The sequence below is a fragment of the Symphalangus syndactylus genome, chromosome 7 (genome assembly GCF_028878055.3).
Source record: "Symphalangus syndactylus isolate Jambi chromosome 7, NHGRI_mSymSyn1-v2.1_pri, whole genome shotgun sequence".
Taxonomy (NCBI): domain Eukaryota; kingdom Metazoa; phylum Chordata; class Mammalia; order Primates; family Hylobatidae; genus Symphalangus; species Symphalangus syndactylus.
This window is the reverse complement of record NC_072429.2, coordinates 71,747,519-71,763,808: the sequence shown is the minus strand read 5'-3', so window position 1 is coordinate 71,763,808 and position 16,290 is coordinate 71,747,519. Positions and strand designations below refer to the sequence as shown.

Sequence of the window (16,290 nt, the reverse complement as noted above, 5' to 3'; positions counted from 1 at the left end):
CTCTTAAGCCATCTGAAGTTTGTGTGTGTGTGTGTGTGTGTGTGTGTGTGTGTGATGCAAGATGACTTTCATTTCTTTCACACAGCTAATCAATTGTCCCAGCTCCACTTATTGAATAATCTGCTCTTTCCCTACTGATTTGAAACACCAACTCTACCATGCACCAAAGTCCCACGTCCATACTTCTGATCTACTTTTTTTATTTGTTCCTGTGCCAATCCCATGCTGTTTTAATTACCTTAGCTTTGTAATGTGTCTTGATCCCTCATGCAGTAAATCTTTACTCTACTTCCCTTTGGGACAATTATCTTGGTTATTCTTAAACATTTACTCTTCTTTGTGAATTTTACAATCGGTTTGTCAAGGGCTATGAAAAACTATGTTGGGATTTTGATTAAAACTGTTTTAAACTTACAGACTAATTTGGGAAACATCACACAGATATTTTCAAAGAGTTACAAAAATGAGACAAAATAACACGTAAGGGCAAAGATGTGGAATTTCAGCTAAGAGTTTTTGAATGTCTAATATGTGCCCAACATTATTGTAGTCAAAACCTATCAGAAGAAAAGCAAACACAGTTTCTAACTTTAGGGCATTTGCATTCTAGTGGGGCGGACAAAAGACAGACAATTAAACCAACACTTAAACAAGATATTTCGATTGTCATAAATGCTACAAGGGAAGAAAACCGAGGCTGCTGAGAGACTGAGCACTTCCCGACAGCCTCTCCAGGAGTCCAGTTGGAGCCAAGACCCAGAGAATGAAGAGCAAGAAAAAGTGTTTCAGACAGAGGTCCGAGGGTCAGAGGCTTGAGGTGGAGAAGACACGGCCTTGAGGATCCCACAGAAGCCAATGTGGAGACAAGGGCCAGATCGTTAAGGGATCGAAGGCCACAGTATGGAATTCAAACTTCATTTTATTTGCAGTGAGAAGCCAGGAAGGGATGAGATTAAGGGAGGAGTCAGAGATTGGGACAGGCTCTTAACAGTAACGAATTTGGAAGTGGATGTCTTCTAGAACTATCATTTACTGTGTTATTTAAACAAATATTATTTACTGTTTTTCCTGTTGCTATCTTCTCCTTTCTTTTCAATCTTGATCTTTTGTAGGAAAGTAATCCCAGGTTATCGAGAGATTTTTCTATGGCCTTTCTTGAAGTAACCTGGCAAATAAATCCAGTTCTCTTCATTATTTTACTGCTTGGTAGCAGCTTTGCAGTGCTGTTTAGCTAAGGTGGAGAAGAAATGGAGTATCTGAGTAATATTTCTTTTTTCTTCCTCTTGGCTGGGAAATAAACTCAGGCTTTAATGTGATGAAAGTGGAGTTTGTGCTGAAATTCAGTGGGACCATCACCAGCTTGAGGGGCATTTCATCTCCTTTCTAAAGTGCTTGCCCCCATGCTGCAGTGGGGGGCACCGAGGATTAGACCTTGATGGCAGAACTTTCCCTTGCTCTGAGGCTCATCCCCTACTCCAGCTTTGAAGGAATCAATGAGGGGGAATAAATCACCAATCGATGTAGTCTATTTTATTTAGCTTATCAAAAGCCTTGGCGAGGCTCCACAACAACTAGTAATAAAAATATTCGGTTACCGTAGATGGGATTAAGTGTAATGTTTTGGTGCGGATCAGAAACTGACTTAGAAACAGGAAGCAAAGGGTACAGGCAAACTCTGGACAAAAACACACGAACAACAGAATCCTCCATTACCTGTACTTAGCAGTGGCCTTTTAAAAATTGCTTTTGTAAACCATACAAAGTACGCGGATCTTCAAGTTTACAAAAGGCAGTGTTAAGAACTCTAGAACTAGAAATACCATTTGACCCAGCCATCCCATTACTGGGTATATACCCAAAGGTCTATAAATCATGCTGCTATAAAGACACATGCACACGTATGTTTATTGTGGCACTATTCACAATAGCAAAGAGTTGGAACCAACCCAAATGTCCAACAACAATAGACTGGATTAAGAAAATGTGGCACATATACACCATGGAATACTATGCGGCCATAAAAAATGATGAGTTCGTGTCCTTTGTAGGGACATGGATGAAACTGGAAAACATCATTCTCAGTAAACTATCGCAAGGACAAAAAACCAAACACCGCCATGTTCTCACTCATAGGTGGGAATTGAACAATGAGAACTCATGGACACAGGAAGGGGAACATCACATTCCGGGGACTGTTGGGGGGTGGGGGGAGGGGGGAGGGACAGCATTAGGAGATATACCTAATGCTAAATGACGAGTTAATGGGTGCAGGAAATCAACATGGCACATGGATACATATGTAACAAACCTGCACATTGTGCACATGTACCCTAAAACCTAAAGTATAATAAATAAATGAAAAAAAAAAAAAAAAAAAAGAACTCTAGAGTCTGACAGATCTGTCCTTGGACAAGTCATTTAACCAGTAAGCCTCATGTTTCTGGTCTGTAAAATGGAAATGATTGTACCTTTTCACTAGGGTGATGAGGATGAATGAGATAACACATTTTCTCTTAGTGCCTAGGGTTCCTCTGCTATAGCTATTAGTCTTATTTCTGACTATTTCTACCAAGCCAATAGGGACACAGTAGAGAAAATCTCAATGAAGCTGCACGTTAAGCCCGGAGAATATATGGAATATGTGTCCCCAAACATACTTACCATCCTCACTCAACTCTGAGCTTCTTCCTGCAAAAACATGTATCTCATCTGCTGCTGTCACCTTCCACCAGTGGGCTGAGCTGGAAAGTCAGGACCCATCCTCAGGGGCTCAGCTCCCTTCCCACCCCCACCGCATCCCGCCCACTCCTCTAATCTTGTTTCTAAATACTGGTCACTTTTTCTCCCTGCCTTCCAGCTCTTGCTTTAGACTGGAGGTCAGCAAACTCTTTCTGGAAAGTGTCAGGTAATTATTTCTTGCTTTGCCAACCTCACACTCTCTGTTATAACTACAGTAGTTCCCCGCTTCTCCATGGTTTTGTTTTCTGTGATTAACTGGCCTCAATCCCAAAATAGGTGAGTATAGTACGATAAAATATTTTATCACAGTATATTGCTATAATTGTTCTATTTTATTATTGTTGTTGTTCATCTCGTACTATTGTTATTGTGCCTAATTTATAAGTTAAACTTTATCATAGGTATATACGTATAGGAAAAAACATAGTATATATCTAGCCTCAATTTCAGGCATCCACTGGGGGTCTTGGAACATATCTCCCTTGGATAAGGGGGGGACTACTGGATGCAACCCTGTGATTCTAGTACAAAAGCAGCCGTAGACAATTACAGTGTATAAAAGAACGGGTGTGGTTGTGTGTTCCAATAAAACTTTGTTTACAAAAGCAGGTAGCAGGCAGGGTTTCATCCTCCACGGTGTAGTTTTCTGGCACCTGATTTAGACTCCTCAGATCTTTCTCTGGGATTAAGACCCTTAGGGCTCCCAGTAGGCCTGATCTAATTTTGTCACTCCCATTTTAAAAGCCTTTCAATGGCTTCCCATTATTGTTGCAAAATGTGGCCTTGGATCATATCATTAGTCACTAGAATCACTTGAGCTGCTTTATATAGGTATTTATTTTTTATTTTGAGACAGGGTCTCACTCTGTCTCCAAGGCTGGAGTGCAAAGGTGTGATCATGGCTCACTGCAGTCTTGAACTCCTGGCCTGAAACCGATCCTCCCGCCTCAGCCTCCCAAGTTGTGAGGACTACAGGCACACACTACCATGCCCCACTAATTTTTCTGTAGAGACAGGATCTCACTGTGTTGCCCAGGCTGGCCTTGAACTCCTGGCTTCAAGTGATCTTCCTGCCTCAGCCTCCAAAAGTGCCAGGGTTATAAGTGGAACCACTGTGCCTGGCTCTGAGCTGCTTGTTAAAATGCAGAGTTCCAGGCTCCTCTCCAGAGCCACTAAAACAGCATCTCTAAGGGCCAGGCAGTAGAGCTGGATTTAAACAAGTCTCCTAGAGAGAATTCTAGTTCAGTGGTTCTCAAAGTGGGGTCTGTGGGCCCCTGAGGGTCCCCCATATGCTTTTGGGGGGTTTGTGATGCAGGAAGGAATAATGGAGTATGCTGGGGTGAGAGGAGAGCCTCACAGGGAGGTGATGGCCGAGCAAAGGCCTGAAGGGGGTTAGGAAGCCATCCTGAGCTGTCCCTGGGAGAGCATTCCAGCAGGAACAGCAAGTTTAAAGCCTCTGAGGCTGGTGTGTCTGGCAGAAGGCTACTGTGGCTGGCTTGCGGAGGGAAGAGTGGGGAAAAGAGAGCAGTGAGAGCGGAGGAGATGAGGCTTGAGAGGAAAAGAGCCAGGCAGGTGGAGCAGGGCCTTGGGGGCCATCTCAGTAAAAGGCCATTGGCTTTTACTCAGAACAAGATGGGAGCCACTGGAGAGTTTGAGTATGCAAGCTGTTCCAAGAATGGAATCACCTCTTCCTCCTTCCTCAAACGCTTCTTTCCTTCCTCATTGAGTATTTATCTTACCCCTCCTGTTGGCTGTAAGTTCCTTGAGGACCCAGGCTCTGTCTTACCCATCTTTATCCCGGTATCTAGCAATGCCCAAGGCCACACAACCAACACTGACAAATGCAAGAATGCCGCTGTGTTCCTCTGGCATGATTCTCGTTGAAGCTGGTAAGAACTGCTTGAGAAAAATGCAGACTTCCTCAAATAAATATTTTACACATTTCTTTTTCTTTTTTTTAGATGGTGTCTCACTCTGTCACCCAGGCTGGAGTGCAGTGGCACTATCTCCTCTCACTGCAACCTCCGCCTCCCCAGGTTCAAGTGATTCTCCTGCCTCAGCCTCCCGAGTAGCTGGGATTACAAGTGCACCCCACTGCACCCAGCTAATTTTGGTATTTTTAGCAGAGACCGAGATTCCCCATGTTGGCCAGGCTGGTCTCAAACTCCTGACCTCAGGTGCCCACCTCAGCATCCCGAAGTGCTGGGATTACAGGCTCGAGCCACCGTGCCTGGCCTACAAATTTATTTTTCTGTTAATAATTTAATGTGTGATATACATTTGACCCTTGAACAATGCAGGGGTTAAGAGCACTAGTCTCCACTTCCTGCACAGTCAAAAATATGTGTATAACTTTGTACTCCCCCAAAACTTAACTACTCAGGGCCTACTGTTGTCCAGAAGCCTTCCCCATATGTAAACAGCCGATTAACACAAATTTTGTATGTTGCATGTATTATATACTGTATTCTTACAATAAAATAAGCTGGAGAAAAATGTTATTAAGAAAGTCATGAGGAAGAAAAATATATATATTTAGTATTCCTTAAGTGGAAGTAGGTCATCATAAAGGTCTTCATCCTCATCTTCTTTACACTGAGCGAGCTGAGGAGGAGGAGGGGTTGGCTCTGCTGTCCCAGGGGTGGCAGAGGCAGCAGAAAACCTGAATATTTAAGTAGACTTATGCAGTTCAAACCCATGTTGCTCAAGGGTCAATTGTATTGTCTCAAAAAAAAGTTCCATCAACAAAAGCACATCACAGAGAAGCAGAAATCAACATGCCTTTCCTTTGCAATCATAAATAAATCAGAGTAAAAAATTAGTATTTTCTGGATGCATTTCTGTGGCATTAGAGTAGCAAATCCCCATTTTCTGTATTGGGCCATCAGGGAGTTTCACAATCTCTTTTCCGCTCTTCTCAGGATGTAGCTGGTGTCCTGTGTTGCTTTGTCCCCTGCCCCTCCGTGAGGATCCTTCTGGGCAGTGTTATCCTCAGGGCCATACTGGCCCAACACCCCGAGGCTGGAGCCCGGGCGCGGCAGAACTTGGTTTCCTCTCTTCATTCTAGTTCAACTTTCTCTTCCCCTAGTTGATACCCATGGTCTCCCTGGCTACCCCCATTGCCGGAGGCCTTGGAAGCTGAAACCCACCTGCCCGTGAGAGGACCCCCATCCTCCATTCCTTTATTTCCAAAAAAGGGATCAGGGAAGCAGCAGCACCCACACACCTTTCCCCACCTCCAAGCATCTTAATCCTAATGGAGGAGAGTTTAAGGAAGTAGAATGCCATTGCTCAGAGAGATGGGTATTTTATTCACCATGTATTTGTGTGTGTGCATTTTGTAAGTACACAAGTGTGGCCCATACAATGCTTTAGTTCTTCTCAGGGGCTGTCTTTTCTTTTAATTCTTATTTATAATAAAAGTTGAATGGCATGGTGGCTCATGCCTGTAATCCCAGCACTTTGGGAGGCTGAAGCGGGTGGCTCACTCGAGGTCAGGAGTTTGAGACCAGCCTGGCCAACATGGCAAAACCCCATCTCTACTAAAAAAAAAAAAAAAAATTAGCCAGTTGTGGTGGCGCGTGCCTATAATTTAGCTACTCAGGAGGCTGAGGCCTAAAGATCCTTTGAACCAGGGAAGCAGAGGCTGCAATGAGCCCAGAATGTACCGTGCTTCAGCCTGGGTGACAGAGTAAGACTCTGTCCAAAAAAAAAATAATAATAAAAAATTGAATGGATTCTCTCGCCCTGTGTCTAAGAAGTCATTTTTAAATCCTTTGAGATTGCAGTTTTCTGCTAAGAGTTTCCTCTGCATAGGAGGGATCCATAGCTCTTTGCCTCCAGACTGGAAGCTCTGCACTGTGCTGTCGGCTTCATAGGGCAGCGATGTCCCCATTTTTCTTTCTGTGAGCTGTCCAGCACTAGCACCGTGCCCGTCATGTGGAAGGCATGCTCGATTAATATTTGTCAGATGGATGAGTGTGAGACATTTCATAATTTAAAAATATTAACATCTGCTCTCCCCAACACTGCCTTCTACCCCATAACCCTTGCTATACCCCATTTAGGCAGCCACAGAATGGAGCTGATTGTCTTGGCAAACAAGTGACTGGGAAGGAAGGACTTTTGAGGAAACTCAGGGCAGAAACCATTGATTAGGACAAGTGTTGTTCTAATCAGAACTAGATGTCCTGCAGAGAAGTGAGAAGCCAGGAGAGCGTGGATGAATCCCCTGCCCTCTCTCCTGCATCATTCCTACAAGACACATCCCAGGTGAACAGATGACAAGAGAAACCCCAGGTGTGTCTGAGGAATCCGAGAGAGATGAGAGCTGAGCCCCAGCCTCTGGGTAAGCCCAGGAGGAGGTGAAACCAAGGCCCCAGAGCAGACATGGCTGTGCAGGCCTCACCTGGGAGCCGTAGGATGTTCCCCATGAGCCCGAGGGTGGCATAAATGGTGGACAGCCTGCTCTGTGGGCCCAGCTGCAGAACATCCCTCGGGCTGGCTGTGGCACCCTAAGAGCACAAGGAACTGACAGTCACTTGGAGGCCTTATGGTTGAGAAAGTGGGTGGATACAGCTGTGACCAGCCGTAGAAGCCCGGAATGTTTCAGCAAGTCCTTCACAGAGGTTAGATCACACCTAAGACCACGCCTCCATCTCCAGCTCCCCTCCCCAGCTGTAGAGCAATGGAAGCCTCTCCAGGTCTTAGATCCAACCTGGGGAGATGGAAGGAAAACTCTAGATTGACTGCAAGTAAGTTTCTCCTACACCCAGGGAGCCTTGCTAGAAACTCAGATCAGCTATAAGAAAATACATTGATTTTCTTTCATAACAGGGTATATGGGAAAAGAATCATGCTCACTACTAATGAATGAACAAATGAGCTGCCGGAAGACTGTGTATGACAGATGCTCACCTTTCCTTTCATCCCTTTTCACCTTATGCTGATAAGCCATAAATGCAGAACTGAATTCAGAGGATCTACTGGATGACACTTGTTTCATTATTGGTGACAATGGACCCAGCACTGCCAAACTCTGTACAGAGATACGTGGATTGGTCTCTGTCCTCAAAAACCTGCAGCCAGCCTGAGTGGACAGGACTAACGTGCTGAAACAAGTAGAGGATGACAGAGGTGCTACAGACTTGACTACTGCACTGCATAGGTCAGAAGTTGTATTAGTCTGTTCTCACACTGCTAATAAAGACATACCTGAGACTGGGTAATTTATAAAGGAAAGAGGTTTAATGGACTCACAGTTCTACATGGCTGGGGAGGCCTCACACTCATGGCAGAAGGCGAATAAGGAACAAAGTCATGTCTTACATGGTGGCAGGCAAGAGAGTGTGTGCAGGAGAACTCTCCTTTATAAAACCATCAGATCTCATGAGATTTATTCACTCTCAAGAGAACAGCAAGGGAAAGACCCACCCCTGTGATTCAATTACCTCCCACTGGGTTCCTCCCATGACACGTGGGAATTATGGGAGCTACAATTCAAGACGAGATTTGGGTGGGGACACAGCCAAACCATATCAGAGGTGCAGAGAAAAGTGGGACCTACATGGACTGGAGGGGGAAAAAAAAAAGGAAATTATCTTGTGATTGCAGGGTTTAGGCAGCAGCATGGCTCAGTTTGGGGAAATAATACCTAGAATTAAATCAATTTGTCTTACCTTGCACCTACTTATTTAACCAAACTTGGTATGTGCCAGGCATTCTTCTAAGGGCTTTACAAATAATATTTTATTCAATCCTTAAAACAACCTGTGTGGTAGACTATTATTATCCATGCTTTTTAAATTGTGGTAAAATATACATCACATACAATTTACCATTGTAACCATTTTTAGGTTTATTATTCAGTGGCATTAAACACATTCAGTGCTGTGTGACCATCATCACTATCCATTTCCAGTCTTTTTTACTATCTCAAACAGAAACTTCATATTTATTAAATAATAACTGCCCATTTATCCTCCCCCTAGACCCTGGCAACCACCAATGTACTTTCTGTCTCTATGAATTTGCCTATTCTAGGTACCTTACGTAAGTGGAATCATATTTGTCCTTTTATGACTGGTTTATTTCACTTAGCGTGAAGGTTCATCCATGTTGTAGCATGTATCAGAACTTCATTCCTTTTTTTTCCTTCAGAGTAGAGGAGGGAAAAACAATTTGATTCCTTTTTTAGACTGAGTAATATTCGTATATGTATGTATGTGTGTATATATATTACATATGTATATATACACATTTGATTTACCCAATTCATTCATTGATGGGCATTTGGATTGCTTCCACCTTTTGGCTATTGTGAATGAATACTGCTACTAGCATGAGCAGATTGTTTGAGTCCTTGCTTTGGGTTCTGTTGGGTATATACCCGGAAGTGGGATTGCTGGATCATATAGTAATTCTACATTTAACTTTTTAAGGACTTTGTGATGCTGTTTTCTACAGTGGGAACAATATTTTACATTCCCACCAGCAAAGCACAAGGGCTCTGCTTTCTTCACATCCTCACCAATACCTGTTATTTTCCACCATTTTTTTCAACTTTGATTTTAGTTTTGGGAGTACATATGCAAGTTTGTTACATGAGTATACTGCGTGATGCTGAGGCTTGGGATACTAACGATCCTGTCACCCAGGTAGTGACCATAGTGTCCAAAAAGTAATTTTTCAACCCTCATTTCTCTCCCTTCCTCCTCCCTCTACTAGTCCCCAGTGTCTATTGTTCCCATCTAAAGATATCCATGTGTACTCAATGTTTAGCTCCCACTTGTAAGTGAGGACATGGAGTATTTGGTTTTCTGTTCCTGTGTTAATTTGCTTAGGATAATGGCCTCCAGCTACATCTATGTTGCTGCAAAGGACATCATTTCTTTCTTATGGCTGTGTAGTATTTCATGGTGTTTATGTACCACAGTTTCTTTATCCAGTCCCCCATTGATGGGCATCTAGGTTGATTCCATGTCTTTGCTATTGTTTTCCATCATTTTGATGATAGCCATCCTAATGGGTGAGATGTGTTATCTCATTGTGGTTTGATTTTCATTTCTTTAATGACTAGAGATGTTGAGCATATTTTCCTGTGTTTATTCACCCAGGCTAGAGTGCAGTGTCACAATCATAGCTCACTAAATCCTCGAACTCCTAGATTCAAAAGATTCTTCCTGCTTTACACAGCCTCCCAAGTAGCTAGGACTACAGGCGCATGCCACCACACCTGGCTCTTTATTTTTATTTTTAGAAACAGCGTTCTGCTATGTTGCCTAGCCTGGTCTTAAACTCCTGGTCTCAAGCAGTTCTCCTGTCTCTGCCTCCCAAAATGTTGGGATTATAGGCGTGAGTCACTGCACCTGGCCTCTGTCTATCTTGAGTTGGGTTGTTTGTGGTTTTGTTATTGAGTTATAGGAGTTTGTTATATATTCTGAATATTAATCCCTTATCAGATACATGATTTGCAAACGTTTTCTCCCATTTTGTGGGTGTCCTTTCACTCAACAGTGTCTTTTGATGTACAGTTTTTAATTTTAATGAAATCCTATTTATCAATTTTTTCTTTTCTTGCCTGTGCTTTTGGTATTATTATCCCCATTTTTCAGATGGAAAAATTTGACACACAGAAATTAAGTTGCTTGTGCAGACTATACTACTCTTGGGCAATGGGGCTGGAGTTGGGACCCCAGCACTTTGCTGTAGCTCTAATGAGAGTGGCCACTCTGCAGCTGCCTTCCTGTGGCTGAGCGTGGGACAGCACCTGACACAAAGCAGGCATTCAATATATATTTATGGAAATAATATAGAGAGCTGCTCCATGACTATTTCCAGTTTTCTACGCTTTGCCTGAGCAAATTTTAACCTGTGTTGTTCCTGTTACTTGTATGTAAAATGGAAACTACCTAAAACCCTCACTGCAGACAGAGGAGAAATAGCTCATCAATCAACTATTAACCATGCACACTGTAAGGCATTATTTGTCAGTGGTGGCACTGACAAATAAAACATGCTCTTTGAACTTAAATATTTACTGGTTGGGAGAATAAGACCCATGAAATAAAGGAAGAAAGTAATAGAAAAATAAGCATAAAATCCAAATGAGGCTGACCATTATTGCAGGAGGAAAAGAGTGTAGGGAGAGATCATGGGAGAGGAGGATCTTCAAATATGAGTAGCGTGTTAGTCTGCTCTCATGCTGCTAATAAAGACATACCTGAGACTGGGCAATTTATAAAGAAAAGAGGTTTAATTGGCTTACAGTTCAGCATGGCTAGGGAGGCCTCAGGAAACCTACAATGATGGCAGAAGGGGAAGCAAACACCTCCTTCTTCACATGGCGGCAGTGAGGAGAAATGTAGAGCAAAGTGGGGGAAAAGCCCTTTATAAAACCATCAGGTCTTATGAGAACTCACTCACTATCACGAGAATGGCAAGGAGTTAACTGCCTTCATGATTCAATTACCTCTCACTGGGTCCCTTCCACGACACATGGGGATTATGGGAACTACAATTCAAGATGAGATTTGGGTGAGGACACAGCCAAACCATATCATTCTTCCCCTGGTCACTCCAAAATCTCATGTCCTCACGTTTTAAAACCTAATCATGCCCTTCCAACAGTCCTCCAAAGTCTTAACTCATTCCAGCATTAACCCAAAAGTCCAAGTCCACAGTCTCATCTGAGACAAGGCAAGTGCCTTCTGCCTATGAGCCTGTAAAATCAAAAGCAAGTTAGTTATTCCTAGATATAATGGGGGTACAAGCATTGGGTAAATACACATATTCCAAATGGGAGTAATTGGCCAAAACAAAGGGGCTACAGGTCCAATGCAAGTCTGAAATCCAAATGGTGCAGTCATTAAACCTTAAAGTTCCAAAGTGATCTCCTTTGACTCCATGTCTCACATCCAGATCATGCTGATGCAAGAGGTGGTCTCCTACAGCCTTGGGCAAGTAGGATAGAAATGAGAGAGAAAGAGAGATAAAGTAGGGATAGTATGGTGGGAGAGAGGAATTGGACAAATAAAGAGCTGGAAGCAGAAATAAGCATGATATGTCTCAGTTACAGTAAATTATCAATATGAATGGCTGGACTGGAGGGCTGAGTCAAGATGTACTCATTAGACTATAGAGCAGGGCCAGCCAAATTGCGACAGTTCTGAATGCCAAGCTAAGGGTTCTGGACTCAGCATGTAAGCAGGACCCATTACCTAATTCACAGGGTCCAGTGAAAAATGAAAATATAAGGCCCCTTCTTCAAAAATGATTCAGAATTTCAAGACAGTGCAGCAGAGATCGAACCAAATGCAGAGCCCTCCCAAGCATGGGGCCCTGTGCGACTGGCCATGTCCTACACCCAGGAAGCCCACCTTGTGTGCAAGCCTTATGTTAAGAATGCATTGAAAGATTTTGAGCAGGAAAATGCTGGATTAGAGTGGGTTAGCTGTCGGGTGCTGCCTGGATGGATGGGGACAGAAAGTAGAAAAGGGACACCTGTTAGGAAATCACTGGACTTGTCAAGGTTGGTGGTTGTCGTAGGAATGGAAAGAAAGGTCACATGTGATGTGATAGGATGGATCCCTGTGTATATGGGCTGGGAGGGGAAGAGCCCAGGCCTCCATGATACCACCATAGGTTGAGCCTGGATCTTGGAGAAAGCTGTTATCATTGAGAGAAAGAGGAAGTGTGGAGAGGGGAGCTGGCTTTGGGAGGCTGGTGCAGAGTAACCAGCCTTAGTCATGCTGAATGGGAGATAAGGGTAGGGCCTCCAAGAAGAAATGTCCAGCTGGCAGCTGAAGATGAGGAAGAAAATCCAGGCTTGGAAATGCAGCTTTGAAAGATATTGGGGTTGTGTAACTGTTGAAGTTGTGAGACCATATGCCATTTCTTAGGAATTAGGTGGATAGATAAGCAGAGTGCTAAAAAACAGATGAGGACTTTAAAATAATATTTTCTACCACCACTTCAAGGAATCGGGCAATTAGCTGTGATGTTGGATCTAGCAGCCTGGAAGTTTTATCCAATTGCGATTTCCACAAGGTGGTTGTGCAGAATAACCAATCTGTTTTCATCTATCAGTGTTAAAACACGGTTTTTTAAATAAATGCCGGAATATTGCTAAAAACTTATCAACATTGACTGTCAGAGGCGCTCCTGGCAGGTTCCCAACCCCCGTCTTCTCCCTTTTCTTCACTTTTTAATGATCCATTTATTTTTCAGGCAATTCTTTCAGGAATTTGAAAGTTTAAGCAGGGGTTACATGGAGAACTAACAGGAAATGTCTCATCTTTCCAAGTTTATTGTTGAGAGTGGCCAGATGTCATTTGTTTGTGAGTGGGAAATGGGAAGTTAGATCACAGAACGTGAAATTTAAAACTCCATGTTTTTTTAAATAATGGGGAGTGCAATGGAGAAACACACGGGGAAGCCACTTTTGACTCCTCTGACTGTGTTAGCAGTGTAGGGGGCAGTGCTCGTGAGAAAGATGTTAATATGAGAACATGTTTCACTGTCTGCAAGCCCTGCTCTCTTCGAGGTCTGTGTGCAAACAGCTGGTCTCCGCCTGGCTGGGCCAGGGTGTTTGCAAGCTCTCCGTGGATCTGCTGTAATTATAAACCCCATGAAGGGCCAGGAATGGAGGCCAGCATGCTTATTGGTCACCATGCCCCAGAATAAAGAATCAGAAAGTAACTTATAAAGAGTTCTGCAGTATTTAGCACTTACAAAAGCAATTATATTGATTTTTAAAAATTATATTTTCAGCCTCTGTGGTTTAAATTCTGGGTCAAACATTTCCCAACTGCTCGGGCTGGCTCGCTCTAGCCCCTGGTCTCTAATTGCTCACTAACTGTCCCGGAAATACCCTCTTCGTCCCTTGCTCTTGCTGCAGTGGGCTTTGGCAGGCTTCTGCTGGCCAGGTGTTGTCCCCAGCAGTCGCCATGGCAGCGATGTACAACAAAGACTCTGAGGGGCTTGGAATTGACAGGCCGGAGGTGGGGCCCAAGTTCCTGTCTCCAGCCCACGATTTGCTGATCCATCTGTCTTCCTCAGAGAGAGAGGGCGGATAATGCAGACTGCGCTTCCTTGGAAGACGGCAGGCTCCAGGCCAGATAAACGAATGTAAACTTGAAATTGGGCCAAATATGGGACATTTAGTTGAATGGGAGGATACAGAGCAAAGGGATCCAAGAGCAGTCCCAAGGTTCAGAGGGTTCTTGGCTGCTTTTGCAAAGGAAAAGGAAAAGTCTCCACCTACCTGCTGGACTTTCTTCTTCTTTTTTTTTTTTTAAAAAATATTTATTTATTTATTTATTTATTTATTTATTTTTTTTATAGAGACGGGGGTCTCCATTGTTGCCCAGGCTGGTCTCAAACTCCTAGCTTCAAGCGAAGCTTGGCCTCCCAAAATGCTGGGATTACAGGTGTGAGGCACTGTGCCTGGCCCCTGCTGGACTTTCGAGAGCATGGGAAGGATTTCTCTTCAACCCTTACCCCTCTCCTCCACTCAAAGTTATTTAGCAGGTTTTTCTTTCCTGGGCCCTGCCTAAGATCCTGAATTCCCACATTAGTCTCTTCTTGGGGTTAAATCATTAAGGTTCTATTTATACAAATACTGAGCTGGTGCAGCCAGCCCATTGGCCAGCCTTGCCCACCATACTGGCTACCTGGTCATCTACTGTCACAATGCCCTGGGATGGGAAACACAGCTAACATGCTTTTTAAAATTGTGGCAAACTATACATAACACAAAAATGACCATTTTAACCATTTCAAATGTACAATTTAGTCTCATTACGTACATTTGCTGTCTTGTGCAACCATCACCACTCTCAGTTTCCAGAACTTTTTCATCATCCCAAACAGAAACCCCATACCTGTTAAACAGTAACTCCCCATCCCTCACCCCCCATCCCCTGATAACCTCTATTTTACTTTCTGTCTCTATGAATTTACCTATTCTAGGTATCAACCATATAGATGAAGAGCTGAGGCTCAGGGAAGGAACTTGCCAAGGTCACGAAGCTGTAAGACACAGAGCCTGGGGTGTCTGCCTGCAGAGCTCACACTGACTCTACAGCCACTGATCCAAAGCTTCAGCAAGGGGGTCTTTCTAGCAGGGCTCCCCCAGGGTGAGAGTAATGGTGGGGACTCAGCCAACCCTTTATGTTGACATTGTGCATTCCTGCAATTTATCTAATTTGCTCTTCTTCGTAATATTCCCATCTGACAGATGAGCAAGAGATGAAGTGACCCTCCAACCCCACAGCTCAGAGTCTTTCTTGAAGCTCCAACTCCAGGGCCATTGTTTTCGTGTTCTCCCCACTCCAAGGCCTCTCCTCTGTCCTTGGCCCAACTCTCTGACCATGATGCAGGTACTTGGCAAATTTAAATGGGAGGGATTGCCTTTAAAAACAAATGAACCCCTTCCGAATGAACATATTCTGTTGAATGCCACATGAAGAAAAATCTAGGGGTTTGTACTGGTTTCCTGAGGCTGCCAGTAACAAATTGCCACAAACTAGGTGGTTTACAACAACAGAAATCTGTTCTCACAGTTCTGAAGGCCAGACGTCCAAAATCAGAATGGCATTTGCTTGAAGGATCTAGGGGAGAATCCCTCCTTGCTTCTTCCAGCTTCTGCTGGCTCATGGCAATACCTTGACTTGTAGACATATCCCTCCAATCTCTACTTATGCCTTCGTATCACCTCCTCTTCTCTTATGAGAACACTTGTCATTGGATTTAGGACCCACTCTAATTGGAGATGATCTCACATGTAGTTTAATTACATCTATAAAATGTGGTTTTCAGTAAGGTCACTTCCATGGTTTGAATGCCCCCTCCAAAACTTAATGTTGAAACTTAATCCCCAGTGTGGCAGTATTGAGAGGTGGGGCCTTTTAGAGCTGGTTGGGTTGTGAAGTTTCTGTCCTCCTGAGTGGATTAGTTCCATTCATGGATTAATAAATTAATAGGCTCATGGATTAGTGGGTTACCATGGGAGCGGAACTGGCGGCTTTATAAGAGGAGGAAGAGAGACCTGGGCTAGTACATTAAGATTCTCAGCCCCCTTACCATGTGATGACCTGTGCCACCTGGGGACACTGCAGAGTCCCCACCAGCAAGAAGGCTCTCACCAGACTTAGCCCGTCAACACTGGACTTAGCCTCCATAACTGTAAGAAATAAACTCCTTTTCTTCATAAATTACCCAGTTTCAGCTATTCTGTTATAAATGACAGAAAACGACTAAGACAGTCACATTCACAGGTTCTGGGCAGGACATACCTTTTGGGGTTCATTCACCCCCAGGCTTCATGGTGAATGACTGACTAGAAGCAGTGCCCTCCAAGTTGATCCTTTTGAACCCATCAATGACAGTGGACAGAAAAGTTGGCCGCTGATTGAACTTCAGATCTGTCTTGAACAGGGAGCCACTGATACCTTTGTGGGAACCAGCTCCATCACCCGGCATCCCAGCCAGACCCACCACTGCAAATGTTCCTACATTTTGCTATTGCACGGAATTTCCCTTTGGGGATTA

General features: G+C 43.8%; 1 long non-coding RNA gene across 1 annotated transcript; it reads left to right on the top strand.

The window, feature by feature from the left end:
• The first annotated feature begins 13,744 nt into the window (after positions 1 to 13,744).
• Positions 13,745 to 15,909, top strand: LOC129485816 (uncharacterized). The gene is made up of 4 exons (XR_008658784.2): positions 13,745 to 13,866; positions 14,710 to 14,876; positions 14,978 to 15,119; positions 15,723 to 15,909. It is a non-coding gene; the product is annotated as an uncharacterized lncRNA (long non-coding RNA).
• The last annotated feature ends 381 nt before the right edge of the window (positions 15,910 to 16,290 follow it).